Here is an 8,555-nt window from a genome sequence, read left to right on the forward strand (position 1 = left end):
AGGTGTCACTGTCATTTCCCACGTGGGCATTGAAGTCCCCCAGCAGAATAATGGAGTCCCCGGGAGGGGCACTATCCAGCACCCCCGACAGGGACACCAAGAAGGCAGGGTACTCTGCACTACCACTCGGCCCGTAGGCTGAAATGATAGTCAGAGACCTCTCCCCAACCCGAAGGCGCAGGGATACAACCCTCTCATCCACTGGGGTAAACCCCAACACGAGACGGCTGAGCTGGGGGGCAACAAGCAAACCCACACCAGCCCGCCGCCTCTCCCCGTGGGCCACCCCAGAGTAGAAGAGAGTCCAACCCCTCTCAAGGAGATGGGTTCCAGAGCCCACGCTGTGCGTGGAGGCGAGCCCGACTATTTCTAGTCGATATCTCTCGACCTCCCGCACAAGCTCAGGCTCCTTCCCCCCCAGCGAGGTGACATTCCACGTCCCTAGAGCCAGCCTAAGCATCCGGGGATCGGGCCGTTGAGGTCTCCACCTTCGTCCGCCACCCAATCCTCTTTGCACCGGTCCCTCACGGTTCCCCCTGCAGGTGGTGGGCCCACTGGGGGATGGCCTCGCGTCTCTCGTTCGGGCTTGGCCCGGCCGGGTCCCGCAAGGAGCAACCCGGCCACCAGGCGCTCTCCGACGAGTCCCGACCCCAGGCCTGGCTCCAGGGTGGGACCCCGGCTCCGCTGTACCGGGCGACGTCACGTGCCTCGATATTGTGTTCTTCATGAGGGGTTCTTGAACCATTCTTTGTCTGACCCATCACCTAGAACCTGTTTGCCATGGGAGACCCTACCAGGGGCATTTAGGCCCCAGACAACATAGCCTCTAGGATCATTTGAGCACTCAAACCCCTCCACCACGTTAAGGTGACGGTTCAAGGAGGGGATATATATATATATATATCAATCCTGCCATCACGCATTCCGTGGTGGAAACCGAGGCTGGGGACTCGGGGTTGGATTCTTTCATCACCCAGGCTGAAGTCACCGAGGTGGTTAAAAAGCTCCGCAGTGGCAAGGCTTCGGGGGTGGATGAGATCCGCCCTGAGTACCTCAAGTGTCTGGATGTTGTAGGGCTGTCATGGTTGACACGCCTCTTCAACATTGCGTGGCGGACGGGGACAGTGCCTTTGCATTGGCAGACTGGTGTGGTGGTCCCCCTACATAAGAAGGGTGACCGGAGGGTGTGTTCCAACTACAGGGGGATCACACTCCTCAGCCTCCCTGGTAAGGCCTACGCCAGGGTATTGGAGAGGAGAGTCCGACCGATAGTCGAACCTCGGCTTCAGGAGGAACAGTGTGGTTTTCGTCCCAGCCGTGGAACACTGGACCAGCTCTATACCCTCCACAGGGTGCTCGAGGGTTCATGGGAGTTTGCCCAACCGGTTCACATGTGTTTTGTGGACCTGGAGAAGGCATTCGACTGTGTCCCTCGTGATGCCCTGTGGGGGGTGCTCCAGGAGTATGGAATCGGGGGCCCTTTATTAGGGGCCATCCGGTCCCTGTACGAGCGGAGCAGGAGTTTGGTCCGCATTGCCGGCACTAAGTCGGACCTGTTCCCAGTGCATGTTGGACTCCGGCAGGGCTGCCCTTTGTCGCCGGTCCTGTTCATAACTTTTATGGACAGGATTTCTAGACGCAGCCAAGGGCCGGAGGGGGTCTGGTTTGGGGACCAGTGGATTTCGTCTCTTCTTTTGGCGGATGACGTGGTCCTGCTGGCCCCCTCTAGCCAAGACCTACAGCATGCGCTGTGGCGGTTCGCAGCCGAGTGTGAAGCGGCTGGGATGAGGATCATCTCCTCCAAGTCCGAGGCCATGGTACTCGACCGGAAAAGGGTGGCTTGTCCTCTTCAGGTTGGAGGGGAGTTCCTGCCTCAAGTGGAGGAATTTAAGTATCTCGGGGTCTTGTTCACGAGTGAGGGAAGAATGGAGCGGGAGATCGACAGACGGATCGGTGCAGCTGCCACAGTAATGGGGGCGCTGTGCCGGTCCATTGTGGTGAAGAGAGAGCTGAGCCGAAAAGCAAAGCTCTCAATTTACTGGTCGGTCTACGTTCCTACCCTCACCTATGGCCATGAACTTTGGGTCATGACCGAAAGAACGAGATCACGGATACAAGCGGCTGAAATGAGCTTCCTCCGTAGGGTGGCCGGGCACTCCCTTAGAGATAGGGTGAGGAGCTCGGCCATCCGGGAGGAGCTCGGAGTAGAGCCGCTGCTCCTCCACATTGAGAGGAGCCAGTTGTGGTGGCTCGGGCATCTATACCGGATGCCTCCTGGACGCCTTCCTCGGGAGGTGTTCCAGGCACGTCCCACCGGGAGGAGGCACAGGGGACGGCCCAGGACACGCTGGAGGGACTATGTCTCTCGGCTGGCCTGGGAACGCCTTGGGCTCCCCCTGGAGGAGCTGGAGGAGGTGTCTGGAGAGAGGGACGTCTGGGCGTCTCTGCTGAGTCTGCTGCCCCCGCGACCCGGTCCTGGATAAGCGGAAGACGACGAGCGAGCGAGCGACGAGCGAGATATATACATATAGATATATATATAAATATATCAATACTCGTACTCGTCGTCTTCTGCTTATCAGGGACCGGGTCGTGGGGGCAGCAGACTCAGCAGAGACGCCCAGACGTCCCTCTCCCCAGACACCTCCTCCAGCTACGGAGGAAGCTCATTTCAGCCGCTTGTATCCGGGATCTCGTTCTTTCGGTCATGACCCAAAGCTCATGGCCATAGGTGAAGGTAGGAATGTAGACCGACCAGTAAATTGAGAGCTTTGCTTTTTGGCTCAGCTCTCACTTCACCACAACGGTCCGGCACAGTGCCCCCATTACTGCGGCAGCTGCACCGATCCGTCTGTCGATCTCCCGCTCCATTTTTCCCCCACTCGTGAATAAGACCCCGAGATACTTAAACTCCTCCACTTGAGGCAGGAACTCCCCTCCAACCTGAAGAGGACAAGACACCCTTTTCCGGTCGAGTACCATGGCCTCGGACTTGGAGGAGCTGATCTTCATCCCAGCCGCTTCACACTCGGCTGCAAACCACCACAGCGCATGCTGTAGGTCTTTGCTAGAGAGGGGCCAGCAGGACCATGTCATCTGCAAAAAGAAGAGACAAAACAGGTCCACAAAACACGTGAACCGGTTGGGCAAACTAACCCCTAACCCTCGAGCACCCTGTAGAAGGTATAGAGCTGGTCCAGTTTTCCATGGCCGGGAAGAAAACCACACTGCTCCTCCTGAAGCCGAGGTTCGACTATCGGCTGGACTCTCCTCTCCAATACCCTGGCGTAGGCATTACCAGGGAGGCTGAAGAGTGTGTTCCCCCTGTATTTGGAACACAGCCTCCAGTCCCCCTTCTTATGAAGGGGGGCCACCACCCTAGTCTGCCAGTCCAGAGGCACTGTCCCCGACCGCCACGCAATGTTGAAGAGGTGTGTCAACCATGACAGCCCAACAACATCCAGAGATTTGAGGTACTCAGGGCGGATCTCATCCACCCCCGAAGCCTTGCCACCGCGGAGCTTTGTAACCACCTCGGTGACTTCAGCCTGGGTGATGAAAGAGTCCAACCCCGAGTCCCCAGCCTCTGTTTCCACCACGGAATGCGTGATGGCAGGATTGAGGAGATCCTCGAAGTACTCCTTCCACCGACCGATAATGTCCTCAGTCGAGGTCAGCAGCCTCCCACCCCCACTATAAACAGTGTTGGCGAAGCACTGCTTCCCCCTCCTGAGGCGCCAGACGGTTTGCCAGAATCGCTTCGAGGCCAACCGGTAGTCCTTCTCCATGGCCTCACCGAACTCCTCCCAGGCCCGAGTTTTTGCCTCTGCCACAGCCCGGGCCTCAGCACGCCTCAGGAGTCCCACAAGCCAACCACAGCCGATAGGACTCCTTCTTCAGCCCCTTACTGCCGGTGTCCACCACCGGGTTCTGGGATTGCCGCCGCGACAGGCACCGCAGACCTTAAAGCCACAGCTACGGGCAGCAGCATCGACAATATATGCGGAGAACATGGTCCACTCGGACTCTATGTCTCCAACATCCCCCGGGATCTGGTCAAAGCTCTCCCGGAGGTGGGAGTTGAATACATCCCTGGCCGAGGGCTCCGTCAGGCGTTCCCAGCAGACCCTCACTATGCGCTTGGGCCTGCCATGTCTGTCCGGCTTTCTCCTCCTTCAGCGGATCCAACTCACCACCAGGTGGTGATCAGTGGACAGCTCAGCACCTCTCTTCACCCGAGTGTCCAAAACATGCGGCCGAAGGTCTGATGATACAACAACAAAGTCGATCATTGACCTCCTGCCTAGGTTGTCCTGGTGCCAAGTGCACTGATGGACACCCTTATGTTTGAACATGGTGTTCATTATGTACAATCCGTGACTAGCACAGAAGACCAATAACAAAACACCACTCGGATTCAGATCGGGGAGGCCATTCCTCCCGATCACGCCTCTCCAGGTGTCACTGTCATTTCCCACGTGGGCATTGAAGTCCCCCAGCAGAATAATGGAGTCCCCGGGAGGGGCACTATCCAGCACCCCCGACAGGGACACCAAGAAGGCCGGGTACTCTGCACTACCACTCGGCCCCTATGTCTGAAATGATAGTCAGAGACCTCTCCCCAACCCGAAGGCGCAGGAATACGACCCTCTCATCCACTGGGGTTAAACCCCAACACGAGACGGCTGAGCTGGGGGGCAACAAGCAAACCCACACCAGCCCGCTGCCTCTCCCCGTGGGCCACCCCAGAGTAGAAGAGAGTCCAACCCCTCTCAAGGAGATGGGTTCCAGAGCCCACGCTGTGCGTGGAGGCGAGCCCGACTATTTCTAGTCAATATCTCTCAACCTCCCGCACAAGCTCAGGCTCCTTCCCCCCCAGCGAGGTGACATTCCACGTCCCTAGAGCCAGCCTAAGCATCCGGGGTTCGGGCCGCTGAGGTCTCCACCTTCGTCCGCCACCCAATCCTCTTTGCACCGGTCCCTCACGGTTCCCCCTGCAGATGGTGGGCCCACTGGGGGATGGTCTCGCGTCTCTCGTTCGGGCTTGGCCCGGCCGGGTCCCGCGAGGAGCAACCCGGCCACCAGGCACTCTCCGGCAGGTTCATATTGTGTCAACACATACTTCAGAAAGGTTTTCTTTCCTGCTTCATAAAGTTAGAGTTTTGCTTTGAAATAGGTAAAACTTTGTCAAATCAACCATCCATTGTCACCACATTCTCGCTCAGGAGGATCAACTGGTGCTCCTTTGATAGAAAACTCTTAACCAATATAAACTAAATTTTACTTCACTGCATCATAAGTAGGATCAAACTTATAATCAAAATTGAATTTGTATATACAGTATGTTGGAGTAAGTTGTATTTTATATTTTTCTGTATACTATGGATGTGTCTGTCTGGTAAAGTGCCTTGAGATAACATTTGTTTTCAGTCGGTGCTATGCAGATAAATTGATTGAAAAGTTATTTAACAGAATTTCAGCAGAATTCTTTTTCTGAATGTTTCTAGCAGACAGACAGATAGACCCTCTCACGCTGTGAACAATGATTGCAAATCCATTAGAAGATAAAGGAAAACCCATATTTGTTAGATAATGTTATATAAATGTAACACAGTGTTGCAAGCATGCACATACAAGCAGGCCATGATTTCATTTGAAAATGTAAAATTGCAAAATAAGGCTCTATCTGGTAGATACCACAACATCAGGCATAGAAGTAGACTTTAGTTATGAACCAATCACTGAAAACAAACCTGAGCTGACATTTGCAAACAGATCAGGGCATTCCTTTTCAGAACGTCAGTAGTCACATTTGTGTTGCCCATTGTCTTTTTAAGCCTTTTGTGTAAATATTCATAATGATGTTACAGAACACAGTCATATCGATCCCCAAGTCAATGAGGATTAGCAGAACCGCATAAGGATTTTCCTCAATCCCATCCTCATCAAACTTTAACTTTTGTTTCACAGCCCAAGTGTCCCACTTCTGCAGAGTCATTTGTTGGTCAGCCAGTTAAGCAGGAAGACTTAAAGATACAAACATAAATAAAAATGATATATTTAAATGTAAAACATGTCAATTTTTAAAAAGCTTTTAAAAGCAAACCAAATTTTATTTGTGCCATGTTATTCAAGTTAATGAGCAGCAAAACATAACTTCAGTTGTACCACATCAGCACATGGGCATCTATAAATGTACCACTTGTATGTCTTTGTTTTCTAACATCTCTTATTCATCTTCTAGCCCTTGTATAGTATTCGTGTCAAATTGACCCATTTCAAATTTTTACAAGAAGAAAAATGGTACATGTATACGTTTTTTCTACCTGAAACTCAATGGCCTTAGCTTATTTTATTTGATAAGCAGGTACAAAAAAAATAAATAAAAATATTTAGCACACATGCTACAATACCCCACACATTTACATCCTTCATATGGTCTTCGGGTTAGTTTTATCCGCATACACAGAGACACACAGAAACATGCCCACACAGACACAAGCACACACACACACACACACACACACACACAATGTTACATTATTCTCATGCTTGCTCTCACTTTCCCACACTCTTTACTCTCTGTCATATGTCCCCCTTCAAACGCTTTTTTAGACATTACTTCATAACATTGTAAAAATCAAACATTTTCTCGCACTATATGCTTTGCACCTGCTTATCAATGGGTTGCGACAAATACATAAATAAATAAATACATCTAAATACCTCTAAATCACAATAGTCTTCCACGATTACGACCAAAAAGTTTAGCTGTCAGAGGGCATTGGAGCTAATTTCTGAACAGAGTCAAACACATGGCGATGTGGAAGAGGAATATGTCTCCGAATATGAGGATAATTTAGATGTCAATTCAGAGTGTTTGGATTCTGAAAGTGAATTTGAAGATGGACTTTACTCGGAATATGCACCACAAGCAGCCCAAGAGCCAGCCACTGCAGCAGCCAGCCACTGGAAGAGCCTCACAGACATAATTATCTAAGAAGCCGGTCTCATATCTCAATTGTTTGAAATTGAGATAAAGAAAAGTGAATACCATACAAGGGCTAGAAACAGTAATTGTCTCTAGGATGGAAAAGTGGCAGTGTTCCTCACAACCACAACATGACAATGGTGTTGATTTTGACAAGTTTCAAATGATGAGTAAGAGGAGGATATCACAGTGCAGCCTCAGCTAAACAACACGTTCCCATTTCTTTACCACACACGTGCACACACACACACAAACGAAGACACACATAAACATGCACAAACACTTGCACAGGCTTGTCTCTCCGCAGCAGGACACCCCTAATCGAGATAGAAGAGTGCTGTGGCAGATCGAAATGCCTCCAAATGACAAGGTTGGAATGGATTGGCTCCTGTGCCCTTGTCATGTTGTTCTATCTGCATCAAACATAGAGGAAGACATATGGATTCCAACATTGGCAGAAGGCTAGGTAGTACAGACAAATGTTTAAGAGAAAACCCAAAGCTATGTGGTGCAATGATATCAAGGGAAACAAAACCTGTCAGAATGTATATTCTATCATTCACAATTTCCACTGCTTGACTGCAGTATACAGGTTTTTGACTGTCTTTATACTCTTTAGTCCTTTCCTAAGTGGTTTGTCATATGTTTTGGAAAGCATTACAATAGGGTACATTATAAACAAAGACAACACACAAGTGCTGAAGTCAAGTCTACATCTAGAAATTTTCCCTTGCACACAAGGATCCTCCCTTCTGAGTCTTAGACCATGGTCCTCAAAAGGAAAAAGGTTGATTGCTCTAGGTTAAGTCTCGACCTCAAGCAGAATAGTTGGGGCGCTGTTCTTAAGTGATGGTCAAGGACAGGGTAGCAGTTGAATAGGTTGATTCAGGATGGATGGATGGATGAAGGCATATTTCTATTACCGAGTGGCACAAGAATTGCAAGAACGAGTGATGGATTTTCAATCTGTTTGGAAAAAGTGTTAATGGAAAATGAGTTAGTGAATAAATAATTTGTATAGCAAGTTTAGCAAAACAACTTTAATTTGAAAATAAGCATTAGCCAATGTTAGATTATTATATTACCTCATTGTTTAGAGATTTTGTCCAATTTGGTGTTAATAAGGTAAAGTTGGAAGCCAACTATCAGTCTCCCTTCTCTAGATGATATTTTTTTTCTATTGAAACATTGCATCCAGTGAACAAATTATTTGTGGACAAATAACTTTGTTAGTCCCCTGAAGTATTTCTGTCCCTTGCAAGGTTTATAGGTCACTGATGACCCGTTACTGTCCAAAGATCTGAATGAAAGCTTCCAAGAATAATTTTCTATATCGACCCAGGATTAAGCAACCGACAAGGCTATAGTATCTATGATTGTAATTACAATACTGTTTTTCTAGCTCAAACATAGACATACAAAATGTTAAAAATGATCCTGATGCAATTTCCCTAAAAACATGTTTTTTCTAAGTAATGCACTGGGTGACAGGAAAAAGGTGTAATACACAGACTAATGTGCTGGTTACTAATACCAAATAATGTTGGATTAAGCCCAACCACAT

This window comes from Girardinichthys multiradiatus, chromosome 7, assembly GCF_021462225.1.
Source record: "Girardinichthys multiradiatus isolate DD_20200921_A chromosome 7, DD_fGirMul_XY1, whole genome shotgun sequence".
Classification (NCBI taxonomy): domain Eukaryota; kingdom Metazoa; phylum Chordata; class Actinopteri; order Cyprinodontiformes; family Goodeidae; genus Girardinichthys; species Girardinichthys multiradiatus.